Genomic DNA, 19,951 nt, shown 5'->3' with positions numbered 1-19,951 from the left:
AAATGCTGCATCTCTTTTTGAAAATTTCATAACTTTTTTTTTTTACCAACTATTGTGTTAATTAAATAATCCTAAAGTGATTATCTTTACAATTAAATGGGGCAGGGAGGCCATGAAAATGGCCAAATTACCCTCATCCCTATTTCCAGTTTTATCAAACAAAATTAAAGAAAATTGCCAGCTTAACATCATTTTCTCAATTCATTTTTTTAGGATGACTTTTTGAGAAATCTATAACACATCTATTCATTCTGTCATTCCATAAGGGCACATCTTCAAGCTCCACTGCTTTTTTTTTTTTTAAACCTGAAATACTTTTGTCCACCACTTTAGCCTATGGCTTCAATAAATTTTCATTAATTGCTTAAGCTTCAAAGTTCACAGTGATATCAAATTTAATCTTGAAGTTAATTTTAAGGTAAACTTTATGACTTATTTAATCATGCTTTTTATTATATTGCTTCTGAAAAACCAATATCTCTTATAAGTTTCAAAATAGTTTTGATGATTTTTCTTCACGTTTTAATAAAGCCCCGAATGTTCTCATTTCATGTAGTCAGGAATTCTGACTCACACAAAAGATTCAGATTTATATGTTTAATTCTATTTTTAGTACTAAGCACCATATTTGGAATCATCACATGAGTACATTCCATAATTTTAAATGAACGGTTCCTACTTTTGTTCTAATAATCCAATAATTTGGGTGAGATCAATACTATCAACTTCTGCAGTGTGAAAATCGTTTTAGGATTTATACTTACTTTAATTGGTCCTGAATTTTTCTCAGTATCTTATTAAGCATCATGCTTTGATTTAGAGTTTGCTGAGATCATTTGGGGAAATAAATGTTTATGTTTCCCTATCAAAGTGTAAACTGCTGTTTTACTTAACAGGTAATGGGTACATTGCAAATCCCTATTTCTTACTCCCTCTATATCTACTGTGGCAATATAAGATTTTCACTTTCTATTTTAGTTTTAGTATTATTCCACATTTCCTCATGTGACAAGCATATAATCTGAAAAGAAAAATGAAAGAGAAAGTTTTTAAAGTTCCTTATGATCTGGATAATGCTAACAGAATTGTATTATCTGCAAAGCTACTACTAAAGAGAAATTTAATTGTATATTTCATTCATGTGCTTTCAAGTTATCTTTTTATTTATATTTCAGTGTTGTCTAGGCAACATATTATAGGATCTTGCTTTTTTAATTCACTTTATTTTTTAAATTTAGAGTTTTTATTTATTCTTATTTTTTCTTTATTGATTAAGGTATTACATATGAGTCTGTATCCCTCAATATACCTGCACCCCTCATTCATGCTCTCACCCCGCCCCTGGTGTCTGTGTCCATTAGTTAGGCATATATGCATGCATACAAGTCCTTTGGTTGATCTCTCCCTCTTACCCCCACCCTCCCCTACCTTTCCTGTGAAGTTTGATTGTCTGATTGATGCTTCTCTCTATCCAGATCTGTTTTTGTTCATCAATTTATGTTATTCATTACATTCCACAAATGAGTGAGAACATGTGATATTTATCTTTCTCTGACTGGCTTATTTCACTTAGCATAATGCTCAGTTAGATTTTATAAAATGATAACATAAATGTAAGTATGGTATGTTAAGATTTAGATCTAGAATTATTATTTTATTTTTCTGTCCCTATTTTGTGTTCCTCTGTGTTTTCTTCCTATATTATTTTGGGTTATAAAAATATATTATTGTACATATTTTTGTTATTCTGTTGTGTAACTATTGACTTTTTTTGTGCTTGCTCTAGAGCAGTGGTTCTCAACCTTTCTAATGCCATGACCCTTTAATACAGTTCCTCATGTTGTGGTGACCCCCAACCATAAAATTATTTTTTGTTGCTACTTCATAACTGTAATTTTGCTACTGTTATGAATCATAATGTAAATATCTTAGCTTTCTGATGGTCTTAGGTGACCCTGCTAGTGGTTCTCAACCTGTGGGCTGCTGTAGAGCCTAAGGCAATTGGAAAACATAGTATATTCTACTATTCAGTGAGATTCCCCATCCTCCACATACTGTATTTTTCTTATTTTTTAAAATACATTTTATTGATTTTTTCAGAGAGGAAGCGAGAGGGATAGAGAGTTAGAAACATCGATGAGAGAGAAACATCGATCAGTTGCCTCCTGCACACCCCCTACTAGGGTTGTGCCCACAACCAAGGTACATGCCCTTGACCGGAATCGAACCTGGGACCTTTCAGTCCGCTGGCCGACGCTCTATCCACTGAGCCAAACTGGTTTCAGCCACATACTGTATTTTTCATATCCAAATTTCCCACTTGTCTTTTTTCTTGTAGTTTCTTTTTCATCAGTGAAAATCATGACTATTGATTTTTCTTTTTCTTAATTTTATGTTTGCTTCCCTTTACTGCCCTCTGTCTTTAGTATGTTGGTTTTGGCCTGCACACTTATGCATTATTCAGAGGTTAGTCTGAGACTTATACAGGTGGTTCAAATGTCAGTTCAGTGTTCAGAGGCCTCATTATGGGGTTGCATTAGTCCCATGCTGTGTAGCTAATCCACGTGTGGGTTTATATACAAAATTAGGGCATCTCTTTCAGCTCCCTTCCTTCTGAATTTATCCGGTACTCTAGGTCTGCGGTGGTTCCTTCCTGTGGTTCCTCTTTCCTGGAAGATGGAATTGCTATGGTTGCTTCATTCTTTCCAGTCTGCTACACGTGGCTGCCCCACCCTCAGGTAAAGCCATGAAAGAGAAAACAATAACCACAGTGACCCTGCAGAATTGATTCCTGTGTGAGTTTTGATACCCCAGCACAATCCACTCTGCTTTTGATCCCTCTTTAAGTTTGCCTGCAGTTGCTTTTTAATATTTTATACAAAGATTTTAGATGTCATAAGAAGAAAGTTTCAGATTTTGAAGCTCAGACCCAAATTGGAACTTATTTTCATACTAGAGGTCTGATGCATGAAAATTGGTGCATTGGCCGGGAGGGGGGGGGGAGGAATGGGGGCAGAGTGGGCCTGTACTTTCTCACAATCTTTGACCCCCTCAGGTAGGTTCCCTAGGTCTGGCCTGAGATCAGGGCCTATTGGGGCTTTCCTGCAGGCAGCTGGCCCCCTTCATCACTGCCACTGCATGCCATCTGTGTGGCACAGGCCACCCACCCCCACCCCCTGCCCCTGCCACCAGTCGCCTCCCTCTGCAGCAACAAGTGTGAGGTGTGATGACTTGGGTGGCCTGGGCCTCCCTCTGCGGGGCGATAGCTGGCCAGCTGCACACCTGTCTTTCTTTCTTTCTTTCTTTCTTTCTTTCTTTCTTTCTTTCTTTCTTTCTTTCTTTCTTTCTTTCTTTCTTTCTTTCTTTCTAGTAATGTTTACTGAGCAACACAGAACTGAGTACTATGAAGGGTTTATCAGGATGGAAATGCACCACACCCCGCCCCTGCCACCCCCAACACCTAGAGACTATAGTACTTAGAAGTTACACGCAATGGCCATAACTGCTGAATATCTGTAACAACAACAACAACAGGAAAACATAGCATATTTATACTGTATCACATTGAGTGATTTTAGAAATCAATTTATTGCTTGTATAAAATCATTTTTGGTTAAATATATATATATATATATATATATATATATATATATATATATATATAAAAGATAGCATACAAAACATGTGCAGTTGAAAGCCCTGCCAGGACCACCAGTCTGTAAACATTCAGTGAGTATGTGCTGTGGGAGGGTGCCCGTGCCTTGTGCCCACAGCAACTCTAGCAGTGCCTGCGAGGGTGTGTCCCGCTGCCACTCTGGGCAGGACTGAGCTGGACCACAGTGGGTGGATACAGCAGGCCCAGAACTGTGCCCTTCTCCAGCCTTGCATCAGGGTCAGGGTCAGGGTCAGGGTCAGGGTCAGGGTCAGGGCTGGGGGCAGGCAGATTGCAGTTTCACTCTGAGTTCCATAATCAGCCTAATTTTGGTTACAATTCATGGCTTTTCCTGGCAACTCAAAGGTCTTTTGGGTGGTGCCCTGGCGGAAAGGCCGGAGAAGTGCCCACAGCTGTCTGTTTGGGCATCTCTCTGGCCCAGAGGCTCTGTCCTGCCTTCTGAAAGCCTCACCCCAAGTAAAACAGACTCCCCTTAGGACTGCTTTAGTCTCAGCACTTGGTCCTGGGTTTCATCAGCCTAGGTTTCTTCCCCTGGTGTGGCTGATCTGAGTTTCACAAAAGAGCCTGGCTGATGTTGGCTGTGCTGAGGCTTATTGATGAGTTTTTCATGCAGCAAGGAAGAGCTTTCTGGGACACTCCTCCTCCTTCTTTTCCTCAACTCCTCCTCCTCCTCTTCCTCTTCCCAGCCCATGGCCACTTCTTCTCTAGCTGCTCCAGTGGTGGGTTGCCTTCTGAGTCGGGGGCCTTAACACTGTCGGTCCTGACAATGCAGGTGGGGTGATGCCGGTTGAGCATCAGGTTGAGCTGCTGCTGCTCCTGCTTGAGCTCTTCCATCTGGGTTTTCAGCTCCGCGTTCATGAGCTCCAGCCACTCAGATTCCCACTGCAGAAACTCCTTCCACTCCTTCTTCTTGTTCTGCCACTTTGTTCTTTTCCTGGCGCTTTTTCCTCCTCTCCTCTTCTTGTCTAGCTCACTTTTCACAGGTTGAGGCCTCTTGCCCAGTTATACCTCCAGGAAGTGCAAAGGGGCGAAGCTGGCCCCAATGTTGTGGATGTCAGCCTATTTCAGCTCCCCTGCAGTCAGGGCTGAGCTGGGGAGTCAGTCAGTGGGCTGTGCCCTTGGCAGAAAGCCCACAGTCATGGAAGGGTCTGGGATCTGCCCAGGTGTTAGAGCAGGAGGAGTGGCAGTCCAACCCTGCAGAAGCCGTGTGGAGAGGCAGTGCAGGGCCTGGGCCAGGCTGCAAGTGCCATGCCCACTCAGGAGCTGCAGTGGTACCAGCCCTGAGCATCCACCACTTCCAGCGCCTCCTGGCTCAGCTGCCAAGTGTCCCTTCTGCAGAATGTGGCCTGGATCTCTTTCTTTAAGGTTATTGATCCTGGGACTCTGTCTGCCTGCCTCATTGCTTCTAACCACTCACCTACCTACCTGATCACCCCTAACCACTCTGCCTGCCTGCCTGATTGCCCCTAACTGCTTGCTTGGGGATGGAGCCCACCCTGCAAGGGGCTGTCTGCCTACCTGATCATCCCTAACAACTGGCCTGCCTACCTGATCATCCCTAACCACTTGCCTGGTTACCTGATCATTCCTAATGGCTATCTAGGGCAAAGGGCCATGGTGGTTCTGGTCTCTGGTCATTACACCATTATGGTCCATGGGCTTTTATTATACAGGATTTTTCTTAAATATAAAATATTAGAACATTTTTTAATTAATGTGGGCTGTCTAGTTCCAAACCCTCAATTTACAAACAAGGGACTGCAAACCTAAATTAAATTTCATTAATATACTGAATATTATGTAGACATGAATATAATTTATATTCTCAAATAAAGTGTTATATGAGAAACACTTATGAAAATTGGAGATTCAGGTAAGTAATTAAAGTTAACAATTTGAAGTAGAATTTTTTTAATTTTTTCCTTTAATCAACACATTAAGCACTTACTAAGTGCCAATCACTGCTTCAGTTTTAATTGCAAAAAAAAATGTTGAAAGTTAAGAGACACTTATTGAAAAGATATAATGATAAGCTTTACAAGTGTAATAGTGTTTATAATGTTGGGATAGAAATTAAATTTTCAACAATCAACCTAAAATTATTCTTAACAAGTATGCTAAAACTCACATTAGAACATATTTTATGCAAGAGCACTCACATTGCAATTTACTCTCATTTATTATGGTGTGTTGAAACTGTGTAACCTCAGGCTTTTGGTTTGTGTGTGTGAGTTTTATATGTTTAAGGACATTTTCATAATTTTTAAGAAATTATTTTTGGTTATTGTCAGTGCAGAAATATAGTGATTTTGATAAGAACTGAACAAATGCCATGATGCCCAAAATTCTGGGAAAAATATAAAACTCTACCACTTTGGATACAAAATGTGGCCGTGAACCTTCTCCCCCCTATTACATGAGACATTATCATCTCTGGGAACCTAAAAATCAGGACGACTTTCAAGAAATGTTTACATTATATAATTCATTATACCACTTGGTTGATAGTGAGCCCAATTAGCAATGATTACTTAAAGACAAGTTTTGGAAAAAAAATATGTCTCTAAGTGACTTGTTTAATATTCTGCATAGTCCTGATATTATTGAAGTGTCTATGTCAAACTGATTTTGGTGTCCTGAAGTAAAACAAATGATGCCAGTATGTATTATCCAAGGTATCTGGAAAAGGGAGGATAAAAAAAAGACTGTCTCCTGTCCCTCCCTATCCATATATGTTTGTTAATAAATTCATTTCTCACTCTGGTGTGGCTTTATTTTCAAGTGGGAGGAGGAGTAAGTGTTTTTCCAGGAACTTAGGAATTGTAATCGTTGCTGTATGACATGTGTAAGTAGGAAACTTCATTATACTCTTCAGGGTTTAGAGATTGTGGACTACTTTATTTGGTAATTAGTTACAGTGCACAGGTTTCTCTAAACACTTTCAAAGTCTATGAATGTCTCTTATAAACTATTTTGTTTGGTAACCTCAGTCTTCACACTGGCAGGCCATCAGTCCAATGGTTGTAGGGCATTCCCTAATGGATTTTTTATCTGGGCTGATAAAGTGTTCTTTACTTAGTGTACAAACCTGAAAAATCCTAAACTAAACTAAGACATTTCCAACAACTTAATTAAGACCTTGAAATAAATGGCAACACAGGAGAGAGGGTATTAAATTATCTGAACAAGCTTAAACAAAGATTTGGAATAGAGGCATTTACTGAGACATTGAGTTTGTGAGACTGTATTTAATCTATTCTCCTATATAATTAAAATTTGGACTGGACATAAAATTTTGTTTTGGATAAGTGTGTGATGACATTTTAGTGTTCTCTAACTTTCAGTGCTGTAATTGAGAATATGGATGTCTTATTCATCTTAATCCTTTCCTTGTAATGTTTTTTTTTTTCTTTCTGAACTATGAAGGATACTTCAACATTCTTCTTTTTTTAAAAAAAAATATATATATATTTTTTTAAATAAAGGAGAGGGAGAGATAGTAGAAACATCAGTGATAAGAAAGAATCATTGATTGGCTGCCTCCTGCACGACCCTACTGGAGATCAAGCGGAAACCCAGGCATATGCCCTTGACCAGAATTTAGCTCAGGACCCTTCAGGCTGCAGGCCAATTGAGCCAAACCATCATCATTCTTAATTTCTAAAATTCACAAAGATATGCCTTTATTTGGATCCATTTCTATTTGCTACACTAGCTATTTACTTAATGGGTCCTTATGGTAAAAAATGTTTCTGACATCTGAAAATTTTATTGAATAATTTCTTTGCTAATATTCCCCAAATTTTGGTGTTCTATTTTTTTTCTTAAAAAAATACTTTTTATTATTTAAACCTTTATCTTTTTGGCTGTTTCCTTTCTTATATGTAGTCTACCATTTTTTCATCTTTTCTCTTTTTATTCCATTTTCTCACCTTTATTTTCCAGCCTTTCTATTGAACATTTACTTTTGTTATTTTATTATTTATTTTTTAGTTTTCAGTGCCTTTTTTTTCTATGAAGGGTCTTTCTTTATAGGAGAAGCTATTCTTTTTTCATAGATACAATGCAATCTCAGCTCTTAAATGTTATATCAATGCTAGCACCCTTGATGACTCATTTCCCTACCTATATGTATTTTCTAAGTGTTATTATTTCCTGTTTGCTTTTTTGTTTCTGTCTTATTATTAGATTTTATTTTCATTAAGTGCTTGGGATTCCTTAGCTATCTCAACATATTTAATAATTATCCATTAAAAAGATGTTTGGGGTCACCGTATGTGTAACTGTGCTTTATCAACTGTAAATTTGATTGAAGTTTAATCTAGTAGGGCTGTTATATTTAGAAAACAACAATAAAGGTATCTTTAGGTCTTTGATCTGAGGCAATTTCTCCCAGGGAAGATGTCTTCCCTCTGCCAAAAGGATTCTAATTAACTAGCATCTTTGCTCTGGGAGTTCTTGGACCTTAGTGAGTGAAGGATGATGGCTGTGTGATTTGTTCATTAATGATAGTATTTATTAAACACTTTGTTCACTAATGGTAACATTTACTAGTATTGAGCACTGATTCTGTGCCAGGTGCTAGTTTTAATGCTCTTCTTTATTTTCTCTGTTATTTCTCACATAACACTATGAATTAGGTACAAGAATTATACATATGTCACAATTGGTAAATTAGAATCAGATACAGTAAATGGCACATCTAAAGTAACAAGAGGAGAAAGTCGTGTTCATTTTTCTATAGAATGGTTGCACTTTATTTTACTCTCCTTTGATCCTCCAACTAAAGGAATTCAATTTCCAGTTTGTTAAAAAGGCTTATTGAGATTTTTATTTGTTCATTTGTTTGTTTACTTACCATGTTTTCTAACCTTTTCTGAAAGGAACATCATTGCCAGACACATGTTCAGACATATTTTTCATTCCATTATATGTGACGAGAGGTCCAGTGCACAAAATTCGTGCAAGGGGCTCAGCCCTTGCAGCTCTGGCTGCCTCATGGCTGTAAGGCTTCACCTACTGGTCTTTCCAGAAGTTTGTTCTGGAAGGTCATTTGGAAGGTCGTTCCACTGTCTGATCTAATTAGCATATTAGCTCTTTATTATATAGGATTATAGGTAAATGGATGAATTATATGGCATGTTGTGCTTTGGTCTTTGTATATACACTGTGCTTCCTAATCCATGAGAAAGTTTATGATATTCCTATTATGCTATGCTCAAAATGCTTGAATGAAAGAGAGAGCTACATGATTGTTTTCTTTTTTCTTTCTGTCTACTGCAGTATAATTATTTCTCTGCCTTTTCATAAAATTATTGCAAATTTTCTTAGAAATTGTAGTCATGATTTAATAGCAAAATTGTCAAGGCAATTTTATTACCTATTCATGAAGAAAAAAATGCAAAGTAGAAGTGAAATATAGATGCTAAACTTTAAAAGATATAATTTTTATCCTTTGTTAACCAAAGCTAGGTGAAGGGTAGGGAAAGGGCCATCTTGTATACCTCACAGAAGTGATTAAATAACAAAGTAAGGGAACAAAGTATTTCAATTCTACATATGGTGAACATTGATTGCTATTCAAAAATTTTGTGAAACACTGAAGCTGATACTGAGAACACAGAAGATGCTAGTAATACAACAGTAGAATATAAGCTTGAGAATATAAGTATGTGGTAAAATAAAACAAAGGAGAAGAGATACAAATGTTAAGATAATTAATTTTGAATAATACTATAGTTCTCAAAATAATGATAGCTCCAAATTATGTAATTATGTCTTTTTTTTTACCTTTTAGTATTTTTATACTTAGCATTGCAAATAGTGACCATTTTATTTCCTTTTTTTTTCTTTTATCTTTGCATTAGCTATGGATTTGACATATACTTATACACCAGGTTCATTTTTGGCCCATGTGGAAGAATTCATCATGGCTGTCATTCTTGAGTGTAAGTACAGTTTTAATGCTAGATATTCATTACTCCATTGCATATAAACCTTTCTTTGAACTGCTTTGATCTCTTCTCTAGCCTAGTTTTCTAATTAAATGCTCATTAAATCCTAAGAATTGATTGTTTTAAATAATTTGTATAGACTCAGTTTATTTTATTTTCTATCAAGTTATTTCTATATTTTAAAGAAAGAATTCTTTATCCATTAATCAGTCTTATTTTGTCTTGTCAAATTCTTAGTTTACTATTTCCTAAATTTGTCATACACTGGTTCCTGTAAAATATTTTATTGGAGAGTGTAAAATGTTGAATTTAAAATGTTCTGTAAATGTCATAATGATATCCCACTAAGATAATTACTTTATATTTATTGAAATTGGATTTATTTTTACTACTTTTGTTTATTGTCTCAATTTGGACTTGTGTCAGAAATTGCTGTGTAATGTAAAAGAAAATAACCTTATGTGCAAGAAATGCATAATAATCTAATGGATAATTATATTTATAGACATTTACTTTAGTGGTTATTGGGGAGAGGCTATTTTGCATTGATATTGAGAGAGCACATAAAAATGTTAAATAAGTATGAGAGCAAGAATAGGATCAGATAATGCTATTTTCTCTTATAAAGCAACTATTTGTCCCTCACAGATGGTCATAACCCTCTTTCAATGGGTAAACAAAACCTATAAATCTTATTCCAGAAATAAAATTTAAAACCACTGATTTTTCTCTTCTTTATTGCCACGTCTGTAGTACAATCCCCAGGTATCTTACCTAGAATTCTGCCATTATTAGCCTCTTCTTTTGTTTCCCGACTTCCATTTAAATGAGGTCATGTCACTACCATGGTAAAATTCTTTCATTGGCTTTCCATGACAGTCAGGGAAAATGTCCAAACTGTTTATGCAAACCTGAAAGCTGAAGGGTCAGCTGTCAGCCTACTACCTGATTCTTTATTCTACAACATTTTCCTTTCATAATTGCATCTTTATTACCCTGACATTGATGCTTTTTCTCTCACACGCCAAGCTTTTCTTCTATGTCACAAAACCTGTATTGCCTTTCTCATTCTTTGCCTCAGCTTGAATGTGACCTCATCAAAGGTGATCTGTCCTAGGTTGAACTTTTTTTCCATCACACTTTCAGTTATTCTGAATCAAATCTTACAACTTTTTATAATAATTATTAGAAGCCTGGTGCACGAAATTCGTGCACAGGGGGTAGGGGTCTTTCAGCTCGGCCTGCACCCTCTTGCAATACAGGACCTTTCAGGGGATGTCCAACTTCCAGTTTAAGCTCTATCTCCATGGAGTGGAGGTGGGGTGGCGGGGAGCACAGTGAGAGGTAGGCCAGCCCCGCCTTTGATTGGGGGATGGGGCTGATTGGGGATGGGGCTGGCTTGGGGAGGGTCCGAGGGAGGTTAGTTGGCTGGCCACAACCCTTATTGGTGTGTATGTGGGGGGAGGCGATTGAGGGCAGTGCCGGCTGGGGCAAGGGGCTGTGGAAAGTTGGCTGTCCAGCCCCATCCTAAATTGAGTCAGTGGGATAAACACAGTGCATGTCATAGTGACTGGTCCTTCCAGTCATTCTGGTCATTTGGTTTCTTGGCTTTTATACATATATACATATATACATATATATATATATATATATATATATATATATATATATATATATACATATATATATATATAATACTCTGAAGTACTATTGCTCTTTTGTTTATTTTTTGTCTTCAAATGTAGAACATATGCTCCATTATCTGACAATATAGTGTTAGCACTTATTTTAAATTCTACCTTACATATTAAACAAGTTAATATTTTAGCCTCTTCATGATAGAATTACCAAACTTTGACAATGTCCTTGAAATAGGAATTGTAGAAAGAAAACATGTTATTTCCTTCTCTAGTTCCAATGAAATTAACGAAGACATATTGTGTGAATTAGTTGCTCACCTTTTGGAGCTAATGGAGTTAAGACTTTAGTTAGCATATTGCAGCTAAAGCATGAGAGTGGCAGAGTCCTTTGAGTGGACTGAGAAGATGGTAAAACTACTATCGATCCATAAGGTCAAGAAGAATGTGTGAACGAGCAGGATTGTCTGTCGACACAGCATGCAGAGAGTAAGGTAAACGAAATATGAGGGCAATTGAAAAAAAATCTCTGAGAACATTATTCTGTATATTACACTTAGCCTACTAGTACTAAAAGAAAAGCAGTTACTTTAATTACTAGAAAAAAATTAATGTTTCTTTACCCCTAAGTCAAACCCTGGCAAATTCTTACACTTAGAAAATACCAGAATAAGAAAATGTATGCCATGAACTGTTTAAATAATACATCATGTTAGAACAGCCTTTATATTCCCTGGTTTATTGATTTACGATGTGGTGAATCATCTTCCAAGTTATCCCCAAGTGTGGTTATAACCACACAATGAGAATACAGAATTACAATGGTGGGGGAGACACCTTAAAGGAAGGTTACTCTTATAGTTATTGTTAGTTCATTTTTTAAAATATTTTGAGACTATAAAAATAAAAAGGATGTTCAGCTATATCTATATTTCTATACTTATATTTATATTTACATATCAATGTAATTATGTATGATAGGCTATTTTTGTTTTGTTGGTTTATTTAAAAGGTAGGACAAAAACTGTAATGATACCACTTACCATACTTATTTTTTCCCCTTTTTTGATTGAAATAAGATTTTATTTTAGGAGTAATTCTTCTTTTAAAGGTGGATCTGAAACAGAAAACATTTTAGTGAACCCTTAATTTTGCCCATATAAAGAAAGTGGTTGTCGATTGTGGAAAGCTGCATGAAGTAAAGCAACATAAGAACAGATGTTTAAAAAAAGATGACTATTCTGTTTTATAATATAAATGATGCCTTTGCAAAATATGAGACTTGTTAAGAATGTTTGTTCTGTACATCTGGAGTTGGTCTAGTGTAGTATCCATTCCTGTTAAATTGTGCTTGTTGTTAGAAAGTAATGGTTTACAGAATATGCAGAGCTTGAATACAAAGGATGGAAGAATTGTTCTTAGAAATATCTATGTGTTATTCTAATTATTGTCAGACTAGGGGCCCAATGCATGAAAATTCGTGCAGGAATAAGCCTTCCTTCACTGAGCTGTTGGCACTGTCTTCCCTCCTACAGCTGCCCACAGGCATCAGGAGTCCCGGGCTGGCTTCCTTCTGGCCCTGGCTTGGTCAGGAAGGACGTCCAGAATGATGTCCAGAAGATGTCTGGTCTAATTAGTATTTTACCCTTTTATTATAATTGATAAGAATAGATATCAGTGAAAGTCTACTTAGGAAATACAGATTAAATCAGGTATTTTCAAGCCAAGGTAACTTAATTCAAGAAATTAGTTCAACAGGATGATGGAAGGGCTGAGGATGATAACGATAGTAATTGCAGCCCAGAAATTAGTAATAGAAGATGCCACCATCCAAGAGTAGGGAGTGACAGGGAGAATATAAACACACACACACACACACACACACACACACACACACAATTCTGGATTGAGCTTGAACCAAAGCAGGCCAATCCTGCAGGAGCCAGTGTCACAAAAGGAGGGTCAGGCCAGTGACAATGAAATTACATGAAACCACTGCTAGATCCACTGCTGGATGCAGAGAGAAATGATGAGAAATACACTTGATTTCTTTTTTATTGCTCTTATTTTTCCTTCCTTCCTTCCCTTTTTCCTTCCCTCAAATCTCCCACAATTGTCTCCTATGACCAAATCTATCAAGAATCCAGCAGTCAGGGAGCCTTTGAAATGTTGCTTTCAAGAGAAAGGCAAGAAATGGATCTGGAAGTATTTAAGCTAATGATAATCACAGAGGACTTCTTCTGTGCTTTCACAAGAGCATCTTTAAACGTTTCAACCTGGGCTTAGATATTTTCTGAATAATCAAGGAAAGCTTCTTTACCTAGGAGAAGCTTAGTGAAGAATCATAGGCCCTGACTGAGGTTGTTGTGGTGATGTTAGTGGTGAATTTCATTGGAGAAGGATGCCACTGAATGGAAGGATTGAGAATCGGCTTAAAAAGGAGTAGCAAATGTAAGAATATCGGGCAATGGTCTCTGAGAACTCATGAAAATAATAAAAAAGCTATAGAGACCTTTAAAGGAGTTGGTTTCTGCTTGTAATATGGATTTGGACTCAAATATAGTAGTTGTGATTTAAATTATATCATTTGTTGGCGCATCACTATGTGAATTGAAATATCTGAACAATGTTTTTAAAAAGCGCTAGATACAAGTCCATGGAATCCTCTAGATAGAAAGTATCTTCTAAATTCATATTTAGTACTTGAAATTTAATTATAAGCTATGAATACTAGAAAAAAAAGAATTTTGAAGAAATCAACTCTTAGGAGAGTCTATCAGCAGAGCCCAAAGCCCAGAGCATACTAGTGCATAGAAGACTTAAAGTCATGTTACTATTTAAGAGGTACATAAAGGAATCTCAGAGGCTGAATAATCTCAGAGGATAAAGCCAATATCTTTTGATTGTAAAGACATATTTATTCATGAATGTAGGACTGTTTAAATCACAGTGATTTTGAAGAACATTATCTATTCATTGAGCTATGGCATATATTGGGTTTAACATTTCACGTTTGTCATTAAGAGTCCTTCACAAATTTTTTTGAAATTATATTTTCAAAATGATTTTTTTACATTAACTCTACCATCAATTGAATTTAAATGCTTACCGATTTCTAAACACATGTTGCATTTTGTCATTTTTATCTTCTTTACCCATCTAAACTTATCCACCCTAAAACATACCCCCCTTTCACTGGCTACTCTGGTTCTATTCACTTTTTACGATCACATATACAGTATATATTTATATGTTACACATACCTATTTAGGATCTTCTATGCTTTAATCATTAGACTTGTAAGACTGTGCAGTATAGGTAAACTTAATAGACAATATATTTGCCTTTAAAGATATTGTGAATTAAAGGATATGGGCAGTAGTATGCAAATGCAGTGATATCTGACACAGGTTCTAGTGGATTTGTATTCCATCATATTAGCTAAATTTGAACTATGTTTGCTACAAATCACTTTCCTGTATGGATCTGAATTACAGTTGGCAAGTGAAGACATTTGTTCAGGATTTGGAAGGTGGTAGTGAAGCAGCAGCCATTGTACTATGAGAATGGTGAAAGGTATCTATTATCACATCCATTGTCACTTTTCTGCGTGGTCACTTTGCTGGCATAGGGCTGCACCCAGTTCCCTAGTTCCTCATCTCTTTCCAGCTCTCCTCTCTCATATATTCCAATTCTGGTCCAGCTATGCTGTGGGCAGCACTATTACAAGATGACAGCTTCTTTTTCAGGTCATATTCATGATCAAGGTTGGTGGTTTGCAGTCATGGATTCTGTGCCATCTCATGGTTCTAGTGTTTCCTCGCTCCCCTACATCATGTCTGTCATTTTACTGACTTCTTACCTTCCAGCTGTTTCAGACTGATCATTAGTTTCCAAAGAGCCTTCTATACAGTTTGTCATATGCTCCCACAAGTGCAGAAAAGTTAATTTCAATAATATAGCCTAACTCTGTATCACTCATATTGTTTTTGCACTCTTGATTAATCACTTGTTCTGCAAATGGTTCCAAGAAATGCAACCTTAGGAAAGGTTCCCTGAAATATTTATCTGATGTGATTAGTTCTAATGGCATAAATGGTACTGTTGACAGTGGTAGAGGGGCTGCCTGTATATGCCAAGCTGTGGCAAAACGTTCACTTACATCATCATACTTACATTAAACTCTTGTAATCAAATGCCTGCAGAAGGCAATAGTGAGAGTAACAAAGTAATTGCCAACAGTAATAGTTTAGTGAAAATAAAGAGTATAACATAATTCATTGGTTGTTTCTAATTGTACTGTAGTACTTAGAGCGGGCGAAATGCAATTAGTTCGGGCCTTTAAATTCACAATTAGAGGTCTGGGAAAATGATCAGAAAATTTTGTAATCGCTCTACAATAAATCTTTATCCTCTGTGGATTCAGAGACAAGATGATAGAAAACAAACCTTTAAGTTAATATTGTGGGTGGTTGAAGTGCAATGCACAATGAATTCAGGGTCTCACAAGTACTCTTATGTAAAAATTAAGCCACAGATTATATCGGAGTAGGACCCTGCAAAGTGGGATGAGGCATATGTGTGAATTCCTGTAAAGCTGAGAACCTTGATTGCTAATTCTGCGGATACTCTCCTGCCTGCACAATCTTTCCTCCCCTGAGGGACATGGGGTCCCCTTGCTTGAAGAAACAACTACCATGAAGGGAATTGCTGATATTTTTAAAGACTATAACCACCACCTTTCATTGCTTCTAGAACTAAATTAGGTTAACTGTGAAGGCCCCAGGTGGCAAGTTAGAAATGGTATCCTATGAGGATAATCTAAAAAAAAACCTAAGATTTTTTTCAGCTTATATCAATGCTTTCTTTTTTTATTTTTATTTTTTATTGTCTAAAGTTTTACAGATGTCTCCTTTTTCCCCAGCTGCCCCACCCTCCCAGCCATTCCCACACTGGGAAGCCCCCAGCGCCCCAGAGTCTTAATGTGAGTGAGGAAAGAATAAAATTATGTTGGATCAAGTCATATTTGTTGACAGATATTCTGGATTCATTGTATTAATTCTAGCAGTTAGGAGAGTATGAAGAGATTTTTAGATTGTTTGATTGAAACATGGACCCAAAGGTAATCACAACTGAATAAAACAAAAAGGACAGAACTTCCTTGATATACTGTACAAGAAGGTACCCACAAGTATAGAGCAGTTAAAATGCTAGAGTACATTTATTACATGAAAACTACCCACATAAGAACATCCAGAGGACATTGCCTTTACCAAGGTTATGATAAATACATTTTTTGGGAAAGTATACTGGGTTCCTGTAACTCATTGGGAAAATGGCATTTTAGAGTGTCAGTGACCAAGTTGTGGTACTTGGTGCCTGAGACAAGATGCACATGGTTATCATGCTAGGTGGCAAAATAACAGCAGTAAGCTAAAGTAGACTGACCAGTAGAGATGATTGATTTTGGCTAGTTGATCCTTGAAGAAGGCTCCTGTTATACTGCAAAATATTTATATTATGAAATGCTATTATTATCTAAAGGTACCTGCCACCATTTATCAGGATCACTGATCATTTGGTAGAGACATAATCAGACTTTGTGGAGAAAACTAGATACTGGCTCTCAGCTGTTATTAAATCCTAGACACCTGAAATGCCATGTGATTCACCAGTGAGAGGTTTATGGGGGACAGACCTAAGTCTTGGCTCAGGTACATCATACTGCCCCTATGTGTCATGAAACATTATCATGAAATCTGACCTTTCTGTCATGATCTGGTTTCTGTTTAACTTACCAGCAATAAAGTTAGGCATGCATTGCAGTACTTCATCTTCAAATGCATGTGGTATATACAATAATAGATTCAAGCAAGTTCTAGCAGTATAAATATGCTGCAAAAATAAGTGACTCAAATGTTTATGGACCTTATTACTACATTGCCTCTTCCCTCTCAATCCATACCAATATCAGTTTCAGGAGTTCCTATGAACAGTTGACGTAGGAAGAAATAGATGGTGGACATAGAGATATACTGGCACCCCCTAAAGTGGATGGCTGCAACACCACAGCTCCACACAGGGGTGATTCTGAAGGAAAGAAAAATCTTCCCATGGGCAGACTTTTGAGTTGTGCATTAGACTGTTCATTTTGCCCAGATGGAAAGAGAGAATGTTAAATGAAAGACCTACATTCACTGATGAGCAGTGGCAAATTGTTTGGCTGGATAGTGGGGAAACTTGGAAAGGATAAAATTAGAAAATTTAAGGCAAGGATTTTTGCTGAATCAAACTATGAATAGACTTTCCCAAATTCACACAGAATGTGAAGATATACACGTCCAACACAGGTGTTAACCAAGGAGCAATCTCAGCAGAAGAAGGTCTTAGGTGGGTAAAATGTTCTGTTAACATCATTCAACCCTCTCCCAACTATACTGTCCTCACAAAATTGGCTCATGAACAAAGTGGCAGTGACAGCAGGGACTAAGTTATATGTAGATTCACTAAGCAATATTCCCTTCTGAGTGTATGACTTGCCAACAGCTACTTGGTACTTACGTCCACACTCAACAGGCACTGTGAGCTTCAGATATGACATCACTCTCCAAGGGATCCATTAGCTGCTTGTGGCAGGTTGTCTACACTGAGTCGTTCCATCTTAGAAAAGGCAGTTTTCATTTACCCTGTATGTGGATTTACTTGTCCTGCCTGCAGTGCTTCTGCTTGTTATTCTTGTAGTTACAGAATGAGTTATTCACCATTATGCCATTCTACACCGAATTGCTGTTGATCAAGGGGCTCATTTCATACAATAAAAAAGTTTAACAATAAATGCATGCTCATGGAATCGGCTGATCTTATCATATTTTGTCTCATCCTGAAAGAGCTGTCCCAACTGAATAGTAAATGGCCTTTAGTAAATTTCCATATAATGCAAGCTGATGGCACTATTTTCCAAGGCTGGGATAAAATAATCCAGCGTATGTAAATGTACTAAATCAATAACAGATATATGGTGCTCTTTATGTCATAACTAAGGCTCACAGAACTCCAATGGATTAAATGGGAGCAGATTCTCTCATTATTTCTAATGATTAAACAGCAAACACTTTGTTTTCCATTTTAACAACCTAGACTTCAGCAGATACCCAGATCTTAGTGAGGAATGCTTTCAGCAGGGGGCATGACCATGGTTTCATTAAGTTGGAAGTTGAGAGAGGCTGTCACATGGCCTTTTGGACTCTTCGTTCCAGTAAACCAACAGTAAGATAAGTGAGTTAGTATATTGAATAGGGTAATGGAACTCACTATCAAATAGAAGTTGGGTTATTGCTACCATATAATGGGAGCAAGGAAATGTATGTCTGGGATAAAAAAAAAATAATAATAATATCAGATACCTCTTAAGACTCCCATGTCCTGTGGTGAAGTTAAGAGAGAAAAGTCACAACCCAGGGCAGGCAGGACTGCTATGACCAATATCCTTCAGGGTAAAGTGATGGATACCCTGCAATGCAAGGACTCATGAATAGGCACGTTGCTTGCTTAGTGTAAATGGAATATGGAATGGATAGTGGAAGAAGCAAATCTAAATATACACCAGCAATGAAATATCAAGTAAGGAATGTAATAGTTATAATAGTTCCTTGTTTATTTTTATATGAACACATCAGTGAACATATCAAGTATGTTCTCCCTCCATTCCATTGCCTTATCAGTTTAAATAAAAATGTTTTAATGAGAATTAAATTAACATTCTATATCAGAATTTAAGGATATCAAAGGGTTTGTGAAGACCAATAAATGATATATGGGGCTTTGTAGCCTCTTTGGGGGAGTCAGTGTGTTTTGAGTTGTACAAGGAATAATTGTATTATGTTATGTGGAAGTGACTTTAAATTGCCCGTTTGGGGAAGTGAAAGATAGTTAAAAGAGGCCATCTGGTATGGATATCTAGTTGATAAGAGATGGACAATGGATATTTCATATTTTGTTAGCTTCGATGAGTTAGAGGTACAGTTCCCAGAATTTCTTCCCTTCATGGTACTTGGAGTAATTACAAAAATAAAGGCAGACTTGAGAGAATCTCAGTGATCAAAGGATGATGAAATACCACAAAGTATCGTAAAAGTAGTAAATCACTATCACCCTGGGTCTTAACGTCACTGGATATAAATTCTTATTCATTAAATATGTATTTTAACTGAACGTTCTCTGTTGTGTTCATTTCCTGTTAATGTTAAGTGTTAAAAATATTCTGAAACTAGTATATTTTATTTATTTGCATTAATTTGTTTAATGTGTACTTATTTAGCACACAAGAGTTCACTCCTTTCCTAATCTGGATGTAAATACATAAATAAATATAACATATTTTTTCCACGTAAGATATTACATTCTCTCATATATTTTAGTGGAATGAAAAGTAAATAAATTTCATTTTAGAATATGCTAAATACTGTAAAAAACAAGGAAAATGTACATAAGTTGGAGAATGCAGGAGTGCTAAGGTTCAGGATGATGGCACACTATTCAATAGGGTTATCCAGGTACATCTCACAGATAAAGTGAAATGTAAGGTTAATCTTGAAAAAGATGAGACAGTCAGCCAGCCAATTGTTTGGGGTAAAAAAATCCCAGTCAAAGGAGACAGCTAAGAACAAAGACCCTTAGGTTCAAATGTG

The 19,951-nt window shown here is 36.8% G+C and overlaps 1 pseudogene across 1 annotated transcript in view; it reads right to left on the bottom strand.

Moving 5' to 3' along the window:
• Nucleotides 1–4,327: 4,327 nt before the first annotated feature.
• LOC311622567 (jun dimerization protein 2-like) overlaps nucleotides 4,328–19,951 on the bottom strand; it is a 126,469-nt pseudogene continuing 110,845 nt past the window's right edge. The window contains exon 2 of the transcript in view: nucleotides 4,328–4,867. The product of the transcript in view is annotated as a jun dimerization protein 2-like (transcript). The remainder of the gene's footprint in view (nucleotides 4,868–19,951) is intronic.

This window comes from Pipistrellus hanaki (genome assembly GCF_964339955.1).
Source record: "Pipistrellus hanaki genome assembly, chromosome: 5".
Classification (NCBI taxonomy): Eukaryota; Metazoa; Chordata; class Mammalia; order Chiroptera; family Vespertilionidae; genus Pipistrellus; species Pipistrellus hanaki.
Note: the sequence above shows the minus strand (reverse complement) of the source record. Positions and strands in the feature narration are given on the sequence as shown.